At 35.0% G+C, this 15,851-nt stretch overlaps 1 protein-coding gene across 2 annotated transcripts in view; it reads right to left on the reverse strand.

Annotated features, from left to right (window-relative positions):
• prkg1a (protein kinase cGMP-dependent 1a) overlaps positions 1–15,851 on the reverse strand; it is a 101,083-nt gene that overhangs the window by 67,519 nt on the left and 17,713 nt on the right. The window lies entirely within an intron of this gene.

Consider the following 15,851-nt stretch of genomic DNA (forward strand, 5'->3'; position numbering starts at 1 on the left):
CAATTACAAAACACTGCCAAAAGCATGCCAAATAGTGCAGAAAATTAATTTTAATACATTTTAGGTGATTTCAAAGATGTTTACCAAAAAAAAGTTATGGCCGGACGGTCGCACCACATGATGTTTTGACACTTCGAATAACAAAAAAATTACAAATAACTTATGTTTTTAGAAAAGTTAAAGTTGGTCCATATTTGGGAGAGGAACTTCTTACATATGGCATCTTTTTTTGCATTTAAACCAATTTTTTAACAGAAAAAAATAAATCGGACAAAAAATTTAGGCGTCACGTCAATGACCCATATATTTTAATATGTATATATAAGAATAAGCATGTTGTTAGAATATTTACATAAATATTGTTACACTGAATGACAATGTAACATTATTTTAACCAAATTTTGACATTTTATTCTCCAAAAACTTATTTGAAACCTTAAAAGTAGACACTTTACTTACATTTAATGTGCTTTCTGTGGACATAAAATCACTTTTGTAAATTTATTTTGATGTGTCTTTGACCCATACAATATATATTATATTATGAGTAAAAATAAAATAATATTTTTTCATAAATTAATAAATAAAATGGTACACATATATACATACACACATATAGATACAATTAGGTAGAAATAATATTTGATTGTTTAATCAAAACGTAAGCAGTTTCATATTAAATGCTCTCTTAAAGAACAGGCAGAAGCATTTAGTCGCCTTTAGTGTAACTGCACATTAAAATACACCTTTCTCTCGCACTCGTTTTCTCTCTCTCTCTCTCTCTCTCTCTCTTTCTCTTAGAGAGGTGTCAACTGTAGATGGGCTGATATGATACATCGCGAGCAGAATAACAGGAAGTCGAGCAGCTTTTCTCACTTTTCAGCAGCTGATCACACAGACAGGTGACGACACAGGTGAACGACCATGTGAGATGAGAGAGAGCAGTGCGGAAAAAGATATTGAAAAGGTGTGAAGGGCATATCAAGGTTGTAGAGAGGAGAGATAGTGAGCTATGAGAATGCAAGAGAATGAGAGAAAACACAGAGAGAGTTGATGACCCTTCCCTTATGATGGACAATTTAATTTATCATTAATATTCAGCTCTGGCAGAACAGGATTATGGGGCAGAATGACTTTCATGTGGCCTTGACCTAATCAAACCTTTTCTCTGCATTCATTATTATCGTGGTTCAAAATTAACACACTCGCCAACGGCGAACGAATTCAGAAAAGTATGTACCATAAAAACTGTATTTAACATCTGGAATTGTTTAGATGGTTTTACTTTGCAAGTTTGCATGCTTGTGATAAACAGCACAGACCATTCAGGATGAGCCAGTCTCCGTCTGTTTTAGTGCCTTAATGCGAGAAATATTCCATATACGTGTCACCACAAGGAGCTCTTCAGAAAATGAAATTAGGCATTCTAGATTAACTGATAATACCCATTTCCTCTGAAGTAAATGACGCAACAGATGTTTTCCTGAGGAGACGCTTTATGCCTTTGATTTGAAAAATGCACATCACTTACATCAGAGACGGTCTGTCTATCGTTCCTACAGTTTGATGTAAAGCATGCAATGTTACCCGTTTTATTCTGTGCTTTTATTTGTATCCTCTGATTATGATTTCTCAAATGATTAATCAAATGAGAACACGTACCACCAAATGTTTACTACATTTTTTTCAGGACTGAACAAACTGACTTCTTTTTGAGCACAGCTTTAAGAACTATAAACAATATGCATAATGCCATGTTTGATTAGTAACAATAGGGCCCTATGATTTCCGCAATGCGAAAAATGCAGAATCCAGTCAAAAATAGAATTTACTGTTTAACTCAGAATGTCACGGAATTTGCCACATTTTGGAAGAATAAATCAAAAGTAGGTCAGTACACTTAAATCAGAATGCGATATCGACTAGTGTCTGTGAATATTAAGCCAGAAAAATGCTATTTAAATATGAATAAATATGAATATTTCTTTTGAGAAAACAAAAAAGGTATTAGCATATCATATACAAACAGCAACTTAAAGATCTTCACAGCAACCAGTCAAAATAAAAGTTCAGTTTAACTTGAAACTTTGACAGAGTTGTATTACTTATTGTAATGATAGCACTACTACTAATAAAAATAATTATTACAATATTATTTTTAAGGAATATTTATTAGAAGAAAATATTTACCATAAAAAATTAAAAACACAGTATTTTTGAAAAAAATAAAATAAAATAAAATAACAATATATATATATTTTTTATAAAATCAATCAATTAGAGATGCTTTTGGTTAATAAAATCTACTGAAACCATTAAACTGGAATCCAGAGAATGAATGGAAAACACAGAAATTGGTAAATATAGAACTGAATTTAAGAGGAAAAAACATATTTCACAGGGCCTTAAAAAACTTTTAATAAATTGTACGTTTGTACGTACATTGTACGATTAATGTTTTTAATTAATTAGACACACTTTAGTTTAATATTATTTTTAATTTAACCATTAAAAAATAGTCTAGAAAAATTTAAACAGAAAAAAATGGAATCCAGAAAAATTTAAATGGAAAAAATGATTTTGGAAAAAAATAACACACAAAAAAAAAACTATTACGTAATGTAAATTTTATGTTTGTTTTTTTGTGACATTTTTAATATATATTCATGTCTATGCTAAATGTATACGAAAACTGGAAAAATGTCAAAAAATAAAGTATAAAAAAAAAACTATTGAAAAAAAAACAAAATATTCATATTATCAAGATCAGGTTTATAAGTAACACATTTACTGTATCATTCAAAAGTTTGAGATTTATTTATATTTTATTAATATTTCAATTCAGCAAGGTTCCATAAATTGATAAAACTGAAGGAAAATACATTTATAATGTTTCAAAAATACTTCTTCGTCAAATAAATTCTGTTCTGTTTCTTTTTATCAAAGAATCATAAGAATCAATTTAAAAAATCTATCACGGATTCCACAAAAACAACAAGAACAACTGTTTTTAACATTAGAAATGTTTCTTTAACATATAGCACATACATCTAAATTACATTTTAAAATATATTAAAACTAATGCTGTTTAAATGATTACAGTTTTTCTCAATTGCTAAAACACTATAACCAGTCTTTTGAACTAAAATTTCAAAACTATAACGCCATTTCTCAAAAAGCACACCCATTTCCCTAAACATTAAACACTATTCCCTGCTTTGACACATGAGTTATATTTGGTGAACTGTTACTGCAAAACTCTACACACAAATCCCTACATTTCTCAGTGCTTACACCATGTGATCATTTAGAAAGCACAAGCATTCAATATTGTTCACTCAAGTCTGCGAAGTCTGAGCTCAATTAGCACACAATTACCCAAGTGGAAACACTAGGAGTCAAAATTTAGCACACACCAATCAGAATCTTCAATGGAGATAAAAGAGCCAAAGTCAGCTTACAGTGTTTCGCAGTCACTTTGGTGCATTTCTCAGATCAGAAATGAAATTGCCAAAACTACTTGTTCAACATCCACATCATCTAGTCTCTTGTGCACATCATAAAAAGCTTCTCTTTCTTCTGATCAAGTTGTGATTGCTTTGGCACATTCATACAACTGATTATATACATTTGTCTGCGGTTTCCTACATTATCAGTTGCTATTGTCATGTTGCTCAAAATGTATGATATAGTTCTCTGTGCAATAGTCTTACCCCTCAAAACATCAAGTCATTAGCTCATCGTATAAGTCATTACCTAAATGCAAAATTTTTGATCTAGTTGTCCTAAACTGTCAATCATATATTCTACACATTTCTATTAGACTTTTTGTAAATTTGCCATGAATTATTCAAGTGAATCTTGACTTTCACTAATGAAGATAATATAGATCAACCAATGATAAAGCAGTTATCTGAAAAAGCTCAAAGGTACATCTCATGAACCTTCAATTGGAAAGCATATATAGAGGACAACGCAGGAGTTACAAATTCTGACAGTGGGCTTTCTCATTTTTATTTTCACCTTTGTGCCCATATTTCCTTTTCTTTTCTGTTTCACAATGACGTTGTAATGCATTTTTTTTTGTCAGACCACTAGTACAAGTGTAACTTTCAATCCTATTCAGTCTTTTTCAATCAATATCCCACCTATAGTAATGTGTAATTTTGAAAAGGAAGAGTAGGAGGTGAAAGAGGAAGAGGAGGAGAAGAAGGTGGATGATGATGACGACAACATGGAAGAGACAGGAAGGGCAAGGGAAAGAAGACAAGCAGTCTCATATATTTTAGTTGATGGGTGCCAGGGTTGGATTAGGCATGCAAGAGGATTTTACCCCTGCTGCCTGGCCAGGTCTAATTTAGCCTGTGATGCTGAAGAGGTTCTGTGGCCTGTCCCAGACCAAACACAGGATGTTGGGCAGAATAATTATTTTGTTGTTGTTTGCTGTTTTGTTCTGTTTTCTACAGTACATTACTGTAAATTAAGAAATAAAACACTTGCAAATGCATACATTTGTTGTGTTCATCATGTGAAAAGTTCTTTATTTGTATTGTTTTTGTAGTATTGTTTTGAATTTATCTCATCAGTGTGTAAAACTGTGTTGTAGTGTGTTTGTTTTTGAGGATTTGTGTGTCATGTCTGAAAGCAAAGTTTGGTTTTTCAGCAAGATTGAATTGTTTTGAGTGGAGAGCTTCATTTTGACCTCAATATAGGAAGTTTGGGGAAATGAGTTAGGAGTTGTGGATTTGTGTTTAGAGTTTCGCAAATAAGAGGCATAATTTCAAGAAATGTGTTTAAGCAATTGAGAAAAACTGTAACTGTAATTATTAACATCCAAAATTGTTCCAAAATGTTTATATAATATATGTGTGTGTGCTGTGTATATTTATTATTTATATAGGCTATTAAGACATACACATACAGTATATATTCAGAAATTATTTACATGTATAGATTTATATTAATATAATTTATATTTGCATAAATATATTTAATATATAAACATAAAATATATATTTTAAATATATTCATGCATGTGTGTGTATTTATATATACATAATAAATATATACAGTAGTACACACGCGCACACACGCACACACACAACACACACACACACATATATAAAAACTTTTATTTTGAGTGCGATTAATTGCAATTAATCATTGCCCAGCACTAATTAAAACTACTATTTACAACTAATTTACTGTACTGTAATTTACTGTACTAATTTACTGTATATTTGATCAAATACATGCACGCTTGGTGAGAGTAAGAGACTTCTAAAAACAAAACAAAAAAAACACTAAACTAGCGTACAGGAGAGAAATATAATCATTATACCAAATGCAGTAAGATCATATTAAAATAAGTGGTTAGCACATGCAAATAAGTTCTGAGGTAATGCAAGAGTGTAAGATATTATTCAAAACAGGCTAGGAATTGATTAAAAAGTGACCCACAGCAGGCCATAAAAGTCTGATATAAAACTAGACTGTGACTATCTGAGCCAATAAAGAATTAATTATTAAATATGAACACAGCTTATTATCACCACAGGGCATACTTCAACACTGCAACACTTCAAACAGGGCATTCATAAAGTCATTAAAATATTTAGGCTTAAATACCAACAGCACGTACATAAATAGGATTGCATTAATGTAGTAAAATACAGACATTAATGAAATACAAACAAAAGAACTGTGGAGAGTGTGAGCATGAACAGGGTCACACTGAAAAGCTGTAGTCATTTTAAGTGTCTCAAATGTTTTTCCCAAAGCTAATACACCCACCAGCACAACAGGAAGTAATAATGTCCAATAGCATGACCTCCAGTTCCTCCTTGGACAGACACAGGAAGCTATGACCCAAAGGGTCAAGGACATTGCTGTGAACAACTGATTACATTTCCTAACATGCACTAAATGTACTTCATTGTCAAAGCACAGAAAATTACGTGCAATGCCACACAATGCACATAGACACACTGACTTGTTAAGGGCTGGCAGTGTAAGACAGGTAAACTTTGCTTGTACTGTTTGCTCTGTCATGGTTATTAAGCACTATTGTTCAGAGCAGCTTCTATTAATGCCCTACAGCCAATCATATATTACCCATGATTCACAGAGATAAGAAGTAGAGGAAGAGCGAGAGACAGAGATGTTCCCCTGACGTGAGCTCTACTAAACAAACATTAATAACTCGGAGACAGATGCTAAGTGATCAAACAGGCAGGAATGAAATAATGCATGAAATGAAATAAAGAGAGTGGACTGCAGATAAGGCCACTGAAGACAGATATTAAATGATGGGAGATTGTCTTGTGTTTACTCTGCAGGCTGAAATGGACTCTGCATGCTGTACATCTGAGTAAAACAAAACATCGAGCAGGAAATAATGCAGGGCGGGACTTGATTTTATCCACTAGGATTTGACTGGACTGAGAAAAGTTAAACATAATATTATTGGTTAATATTATTTTTTTTCTGCTGCTCAAAAACTATATATATGACCCTGCAGCAATAGCCATTGTATAGGTCAAAATGTATAGTTTTTTTCTTTTATGCCAAAAATCATTAGGATATTAAGTAAAGATAATGTTCCATGAAGATATTTTGCACATTTCCTACTGTAAATATAAAAATATGTCATTGATTAGTAATATGCATTGCTATTTTGCACCCTCAGATTCCAGATTTTCAAATAGTTATATCTTGGCCAATATTGTCCATCCTAATAAACCATACGTCAATGGAAAGCTTATTTATTCAGCTTTCAGATGATATGTATAAATCTCAATTTCAAAAAATTGACCCTTATGACTGGTTTTGTGCTCCAGGGTCACAGCAGCAATGCAATATAGACGTAGGTAATCATAGTGTGCCGATATACAGCCATATCACATGGCTACAAGTGTGATATTGCGTTTATACAACAGTTTGACAGCACAAGCGTGTAAATACATAAGAGACAACACGGGAGTGTCTTTAAAAACCCTCTTTTGGCAAACTATTTGCTTCTGCCACCGATTCAAATCTCAATTTGACAGTAACAGCTGAGCCCAAGCCTCCGTTACTAATTCCAAAACGTCACTTTAGAACTAGTAACGAAGGAATGCTGAGTCGCTTAACTGAAAGCTCATTGTATTACTGAATTAAAAGCTCACTGTATTATGCTGAGTGTTATGAGAGAGAGATGGACTGAGTGAGTGTGATTACCTGCATCTCACACAGCATTCACTCTTCAGCTTAATCTCATATTCACAATAAAACATTAGTTTTGTTTGTCCGCTAAGGAAAGCGGTATCTTTGTCATACTATCCTTTCATCTGTTAGGGTTATATCTGATGACAGTGCAATGACTGCGTCTTACAACGTGTTACTAAAAGTAAAAAATAACTTCCCTGTTTACAACCCTGTTTCAGTCTTCAATGTAAAAGTCTTTACTGCTGACTCACTCATAAAGGCAGTCGCTTGTCGCCATGTACTGATGGAACAATGAAACTAATTATCATCACAAACACACACAGTCTCCCATGTGACTTCGGACCACAAAACCAGTCATAAGAGTTTAATGAAACTAAGATGTATACATCATCTGATAAGCTTTCCATTGATTAATGGTTTGTTAGGATAGGACAATATATGGTCGAGATACAACTATTTGAAAATCTGGAATCTGAGAGTACAAAAAAATCTGAATATTAAGAAAATCGCCTTGTCCAAATAAAGTCCAAATAAAGTTCTTAGCAATGCATATTACTAATCAAAAATTAAGTTTTGATATATTTACGGTAGGAAATTTACAAAATATCTTCATGGAACATGATCTTTACTTAATATCCTAATGATTTTTGGAATCAATAAAACATCGATAATTTTGACCCATACAATGGGCTATTGCTACAAATATATCAGTGCTACTTTTATCAAATATATCAGACTTAATACTATTATTAAATACTACTATTATTTATATAAAATATTATTTGTTGAATAGTAATATTTAATAAACAACTACAACAGCCATCATAAAAGTTGCTAAGCAATTCAGTAAAAAGTACAAAGGCAGCGCTCTAATATAGGGCAATAAAATTTACATAAAATATAACATGATGAGAACAAATAGTAGATTAATGAGACCAAAGACTTCCCGTTAGATTTACCCAAAACTAATTATATCTAATGTTTAACCACTATAGAGACATCAGAGCCAGCAGCAAATTTATCTGCCAATCATTTTTTAAATAGTTTTAAAAAGATTAAAAAAATAAGTACTGTCATATGCAAATATGTTTATGCAATATTTACTATGAATACACTTAAATAATTTAAAATAGTTATATACTGATTGATTGATTACTTAAAAAATAAGGTATCTGTTCTACTGGGTTTCAGTCTTTTAGACATATTCCCACACTAAAGTTAACTAAGCTGTTAAAAAGTTTGAAAGAAAAAGAAGCAAATAAAAAACAGAGAACAGGAGAAGAAGACGTGAGAGAAGATGAGGGAAGAGAAACAAGTGCACACCTGTAGACCACTGGAATATTTCATGGGAAATTGTTCATTAAATTGGTTTACCAAATTGCAAGACGGCTTCTGTTGTCTGTCACATTGAGTGATCCGAATAAAAAGAAGCCGTAGCCTGCAGCACAGGGCTAGATAAGACTAAAAGCAGGAGAAATTATTTTGATATGTCACATAAAAAAGCTAATATTTACAGCCAGAAAAAAATATATGATGGGAAATTTACAACCCAGTCCATCAAAGTGTCAGATAATGATTATTTGTAACATTTCTACACACTCTCTCCCTGTTAACCTTTCATGCAGGTTAACCAGAGTTCTGTTGGTATACGTGATTGAGAATTTACAACATTTGAGAAGAGAACATTAAGAACATTATATTTCATTTCTTAAAAACCTGAATAAATCCATTCATTAGTATAAAGAGATGAAGCTGTTTGGATGTTTGGTATGAGTCATTGTTGGAAAAACTGGTTACAGCTTGAGGCTCCCCTAGGACTACGTGCCCTGTGGTCAATCCATTCCGGTTTCATTTGTCATCATTAAAGTCAGCATGAAATCAAAATTTACCCCATTGGCTTTTTTAAAGCACATTCCTAGTCACATTGTACTTGAATCATCAGTGCATAACATTTGGAATAAAATAAAGTTATTTTATCAAAATGTAATATAACTTGCTCAGCCTGTGAAATTGCTTCTTATACCCTGCTCTTTCAACCACCTACCGTAACTCTTATTTGCTATGTGACAGACTCTTCTCCGAAATCCAAATCCCACCCTACATTTTTTTCTTACTGAATATCCAGTTTCACCCAAAAATACTGTATGTCAGATTTCAGAATGTAAAATATACAGTATCTCACAAAAGTGAGTACACCCCTCACATTTCAGCAACCATTTTAGTATATCTTTTCAAGGTAAAATACTATAGAAATGAAACTTGGATATATCTGAAAATAACTTGGCTGACAACAAAAGTGAGTACACCCCAAGTGATAACAGCAGTATGTTGTTTAACCATGCAAAGCCACATGTCCTATCCATCATGTTTATGTTTTTTGTCTGCTTGAAAGAACCATACAAAGTTGTTTATCTTGTATTAGAGCAGTTAAAATTTGGTGCTTTAAGTACAGTTATCTCATACTGACCACTGGATGTTCAACATGGCATCTCATGGCAAAGAACTCTCTGGGGATTTGAGAATTAGAATTGTTGCTCTCCACAAAGATGGCCAAGGCTATTAGAGGTTCAGTAACACCCTGAAACCGAGTTACACTACTAGTGGTCAGGGTGATACAGAGGTTTTCCAAGATGGATTCCATTCAGAACTGGCCTTGCAAGGGTTGATCAACGAAGTTGAGCACTCGTTCTGTGCGTCAGGTGCAGAACCTGGCTTCAAAAAACAGACACATGAGTGCTGCCAGCATTGCTTTAAAGGTTGCAGAAGTAGAAGGTCAGCTTGTCAGTGCTCAGACCATGCACCGCACACTGCAAAAAGTAGGTTTGCATAGGCGTCGTCCCAGAGGGAAGCCTCATCCGAAGCTGGCTCACAAGAAAGCCTGCAAACAGTTTGCTGAAGACAACCTTTCCAAGAGCATGAATTAGTGGAACCATGTCCTGTGGTCTGATGTGACTATAAGATAAGCTTGTTTGGCTCAGATGGTGTCCAGCATGTGTGGCGATGCCCTGGTAAGGAGTACCAAGAAAATTGTGTCTTGCCTACAGTCAAGCCTGTTGGTGGTAGTATCATGGTCTGGAGCTGCATGAGTGCTGCTGGTACTGGGGAGCTGCAGTTCATTGAGGGAAACATGGATTCCATTATGTACTGTACATTCTGAAGCAGAACATGATGCATTCCCTCCAGAAACTAGGCCAAACGGCAGTTTTCCAAAATGACCCCAAACACACCACCAAGATGACAACTGCCTTGCTGAGGAAGCTGAAGGTGAAGTGGATGAGGTGGCCAAGTATGTCTTCAAACCTGAACCCTTTTAAGCACCTGTGGAGCATCCTCAAGCATAAGGTGGAGAAGCACCATGTGTCTAAAGTCCAGCAACTCAGTGAGGAGAGGAAGAGGATCTTAGCAACAACCTGTGCAGCTCTGGTCAATTCCATGCCCAGGACGATTAAGGCAGTGCCAGATAACAATGGTGCTAACACAAAATATTGACACTTTGGACAAGTTCACTTAGGGTGTACTCACTTTTGTTGCCAGCTATTTTGACAATAATGGCTGTATGTTGAGTTATTTTGAGAGCACAGTAAATCTATACTGCTACACAAGCTGCACATTGACTACTCAAAAATATTTCCAAGTTTCATTTCTATAGTATTTTCCCTTGAGAATATATACTAAAATGGTTGCTGAAATGTGAGGGGTGTTTGCATATACCAGCCATTTCTACATATATTGGCTATATAGGTCGACCACTATTACAGAGGTTGAAAAAAGAATTACATTTTGATTTCATGATTGCAACACTTTCCATACGGAGGCTTTTTGTGGTTGGCTTCTCCAAATGGCTGCTGGTAAATGACTTTGAGGTAGTATGAAATCATGCATCAGATACACAAGCTGCAATTTTAGAGCTGACATTATCTACAGTCATTAAGCGTGTCTTTATTTATTCAGATTGGGGCTAATTAGCATGGCGACTTCAGCACACAGGCTAATATGACATTCAAGGCACAATAATAGCATGGCATCATTTCCTGTCTAGGCTCTCCTATCGTAAGGCCGAACTCATTTTCTCAGCCGAAATGTCCCTCTTGTGTGACTGAAAGCTTAAATACGCTGTCCATCCATGACATATCCCATCAACAAAAGCTTGGGCTTCAAATGGAAATGCTGGTCAGTTTAGCTCAGATCATCGGATCACTTTTATTGATCCTTTAACCTCCACCACTGACCTTTTACTCTGAAATGGAGATCTCGATTTTGATGATGAAATGATGATCTGAATAGAGCATTAAAGTCATTCTGTATCTCACAAGCTCATCACTGCTCTGCCTTTGGAATCTATATTGTTTATTTCATCCAGTCTCACATGTAAATAATTCATCTGAAGACAGAAACCCTGCCATGAAAAGTTTGTTTCTCTTTCTAACAGAAAATCCCAAAGGAAAAGTCTACATTCTCCCTCTCTCCCATCTCCGTTCTCTGTGAATCCTTTGCTGTTTTCTACGGAAATAACTGAATGTGGCTAATGCTGAGAGAATAGATTTGATGTATTAAGAATTGTTTTTTGTCTACGCTTTATTCTATTTGTCATATTACTACGGGAAAACAACACACGTAATGTGTTCTGGGACTGTACGCAGCCAATATCCACTTAGTCTCTCTTTCTAATTGGCTTGTGCTCGGATATAGTGTGTTGGGCAAGTGCCCAATTTGTACCACAAAAGCATCGAATCTCTGGAGCATGACTAACGAAATCCCTTAATTCAAACCAAGTGTTCCTCCATTCCCTCAGGAGCGCAAAGAGGAAAGACAGAGAAAATCCTGTGATCCTAAGAAAACACAACAGCTCTTTTCTCTCATTAAACCACAGAAATTGACAGATGTATTGACAGATGTAATGACTTCAGAGACAGGTGGCCCACAAAATCCTAACCTGACATCTGCAGGTGTCACCAAAACAAGATCAAATATTTAATGCAAACTACAAATGAGAATTACTGATGGTTAAACAAATATATTAAAATAGTGATAGACTTTTAAAAAAGCACACGGACAGAAAATGCATTTGACTAACATAAATTTTGACACTCTCATTCATAAATGCGCTAACAAGCCAGGTCAACAAGTCTAACAAGTCATTCATTGCATTGCATACAAACACTGTATAATTATTTTTGTGCAAAGAAATGTGAAGCATTTATTTTAATTTATGTAATAATAATAATTAATTTTATTTAGTATAGCGCTTTTAAAGAGTACTTTCTCAAAACGCTTTGTACAGTGGTGGCCAAAATTATTAAAACAGTGGTATTTTCACCAGCTAAACTGAGAACAAACTGAGACAGACTAAATCCAGAAAAACTGTGACAATGTCTCCAAGGTCCTTCAATAAAAAATTCCTGCAAAGCTACCTGAAAAACTATGCACAAGTGCACCTAGGGCAAAAGCTGCTTTAAACGCAAAGGATGGTCACACCAGATGTTGATTTCATTCAGTTAATAAAAGTTAATTGATAAAGGAAACCTATTTATGACATTATTTTTGACAGCATCCTCATTTAACAGCATTTTCACACAAGTGCCTAAAACTTTTAACAGTACTGTAGCTTTGCAGGTAGGTTTCTTGAAGCATCTTGGAGACGTTGCCACAGTTCTTCTGGTTTCACTTTGTCTCAGTTTGTTCTGTTTCTTCATGTCATTTCAGATAGACTGGATGATGATGAGATCAGATCTCTGTGTGGAGCACTGGCTGTTGTCAGACTCCTTGTGCAAACAAAAATCTCACTGCATTACTACAATTAATGGCAAAATGAATGTTTGGAAATGTAAACTGATATATCCTACTGATATACTGCAGCAAATTATAGAAATAACTGACTTAAAACCATTTTGTAGCTGGTGAAAATACTAGTGTTCTAATAATTTAGGCCACCACTGTACGTTAAAAAGTTTCTGTGCATTTCTAAGACATTATACTGTCAAAGATATGCGCTTTAGTAAATATTACATGTTCTTACCCCGCTTTTTTAATTTGAAAACAGCTACCACAAATGTTAAAATATTATGTTAATAATGTTTTTAAATTTGAAATGCATATTAATTGCTCTGAAAGAAGTGTGGGTGCCCATATGCCTAATTTGACCCTTGAAAGAAAGCGGTTGAACGGCACTTTCAATATGAATTCAAACATATACACATCAGCTTCAGTTTTAACCGTTTAAAGCCTATATCAGTAAAACATATAAAACTGGTGTAGTCAACCAGAGGTTTTGGTTGCTCTGACTGGATCAATTTAACAAGCACCTAATCAATACAATCTAATCACAGAGTCAATATTCTGGATCCACTCAAAGGATCTATAGCCGAAACCCAAATATGACCCCTGTGTTTGACCCCTGGGATTGGCGGTGCACTATACAGTCGTGGCCAAAAGTTTTGAGAATGACACAAATATTAGTTTTCACAAAGTTTGCTGCTAAACTGCTTTTAGATCTTTGTTTCAGTTGTTTCTGTGATGTACTGAAATATAATTACAAGCACTTCATACGTTTCAAAGGCTTTTATCGACAATTACATGACATTTATGCAAAGAGTCAGTATTTGCAGAGTTGGCCCTTCTTTTTCAGGACCTCTGCAATTCGACTGGGCATGCTCTCAATCAACTTCTGGGCCAAATCCTGACTGATAGCAACCCATTCTTTCATAATCACTTCTTGGAGTTTGTCAGAATTAGTGGGTTTTTGTTTGTCCACCCGCCTCTTGAGGATTGACCACAAGTTCTCAATGGGATTAAGATCTGGGAAGTTTCCAGGCCATGGACCCAAAATTTCAACATTTTGGTCCCCAAGCCACTTAGTTATCACTTTTGCCTTATGGCACGGTGCTCCATCGTGCTGGAAAATGCATTGTTCTTCACCAAACTGTTGTTGGATTGTTGGAAGAAGTTGCTGTTGGAGGGTGTTTTGGTACCATTCTTTATTCATGGCTGTGTTTTTGGGCAAAATTGTGAGCGAGCCCACTCCCTTGGATGAGCAGCAACCCCACACATGAATGGTCTCAGGATGCTTTACTGTTGGCATGACACAGGACTGATGGTAGCGCTCACCTTTTCTTCTCCGGACAAGCCTTTTTCCAGATGCCCCAAACAATCGGAAAGAGGCTTCATCAGAGAATATGACTTTGCCCCAGTCCTCAGCAGTCCATTCGCCATACTTTTTGAAGAAGATCAATCTGTCCCTGATGTTTTTTTTTTGGAGAGAAGTGGCTTCTTTGCTGCCCTTCTTGACACCAGGCCATCTTCCAAAAGTCTTGGCCTCACTGTGCGTGCAGATGCGCTCACACCTGCCTGCTGCCATTCCTGAGCAAGCTCTGCACTGGTGGCACTCCGATCCCGCAGCTGAATCCTCTTTAGGAGACCATCCTGGCGCTTGCTGGACTTTCTTGGACGCCCTGAAGCCTTCTTAACAAGAATTGAACCTCTTTCCTTGAAGTGCTTGATGATCCTATAAATTGTTGTTTTAGGTGCAATCTTAGTAGCCACAATATCCTTGCCTGTGAAGCCATTTTTATGCAACACAATGATGGCCGCACACTTTTCTTTGCAGGTCACCATGGTTAACAATGGAAGAACAATGATTTCAAGCATCACCCTCCTTTTAACATGTCAAGTCTGCCATTCTAACCCAATCAGCCTGACATAATGATCTCCAGCCTTGTGCTCATCAACATTCTCACCTGAGTTAACAAGACGATTACTGAAATGATCTCAGCAGGTCCTTTAATGACAGCAATGAAATGCAGTGGAAAGTTTTTTTCGGGATTAAGTTAATTTTCATGGCAAAGAAGGACTATGCAATTCATCTGATCACTCTTCAAAACATTCTGGAGTATATGCAAATTGCTATTATAAAAACTTAAGCAGCAACTTTTCCCATTTCCAATATTTATGTAATTCTCAAAACTTTTGGCCACGACTGTAGACACACTAAGTGGCTTTAGTTCAGCCAGAAAATGAAAATTTTGATTCACTTATGGTCTGTTTCAAACTAAAAGTTTTTTGGGGCTTTAGAAGCTTTGGGAAGCAGTACATACACTACCAGTCATTTTTAGTCAGAGTTTTTAGAGAAGTCTCTTCTGCTCACCAAGCCTGCATTTATTTGATCCAAAGTACAGCAAAAACTATAAAACCTTTAAATATTTGTATTATTTAAAATAACTTTTTTCTATTTGAATACATTTTCAAATGTAATGTATTCCTTTGATTTACTGCTCAAATAATTATTGTTATTATTATTATGTTGAACACAGCATACAGAGTAGAATTATTTTTTTGTTTTGTTTTGTTTCTTTGATGAATAGAAAGTTCAGAAGATTGAAATGGAAATAATTTATAACATTATAAATCCCTTTATCATCACTTACTAATTTAAAGCATCCTTGCTATATAAAAGTATTAATTTGTAGAAACTAACCCACCCCCCCCCCCCTTCTTTCTCTTAATCAAAGAATCCTGGAAAAAATGTACTCAACCGTTTTAAATATCGATAATAATAATAATAAAAAATGTTTCTTGAACAGCAAATCAGCATATTAGAATGATTTCTGAAGGATCATGTGACACTGAAGACTGGAGTAATGATGCTGAAA

Source organism: Garra rufa, chromosome 2 (genome assembly GCF_049309525.1).
Source record: "Garra rufa chromosome 2, GarRuf1.0, whole genome shotgun sequence".
In the NCBI taxonomy this organism is placed as follows: domain Eukaryota; kingdom Metazoa; phylum Chordata; class Actinopteri; order Cypriniformes; family Cyprinidae; genus Garra; species Garra rufa.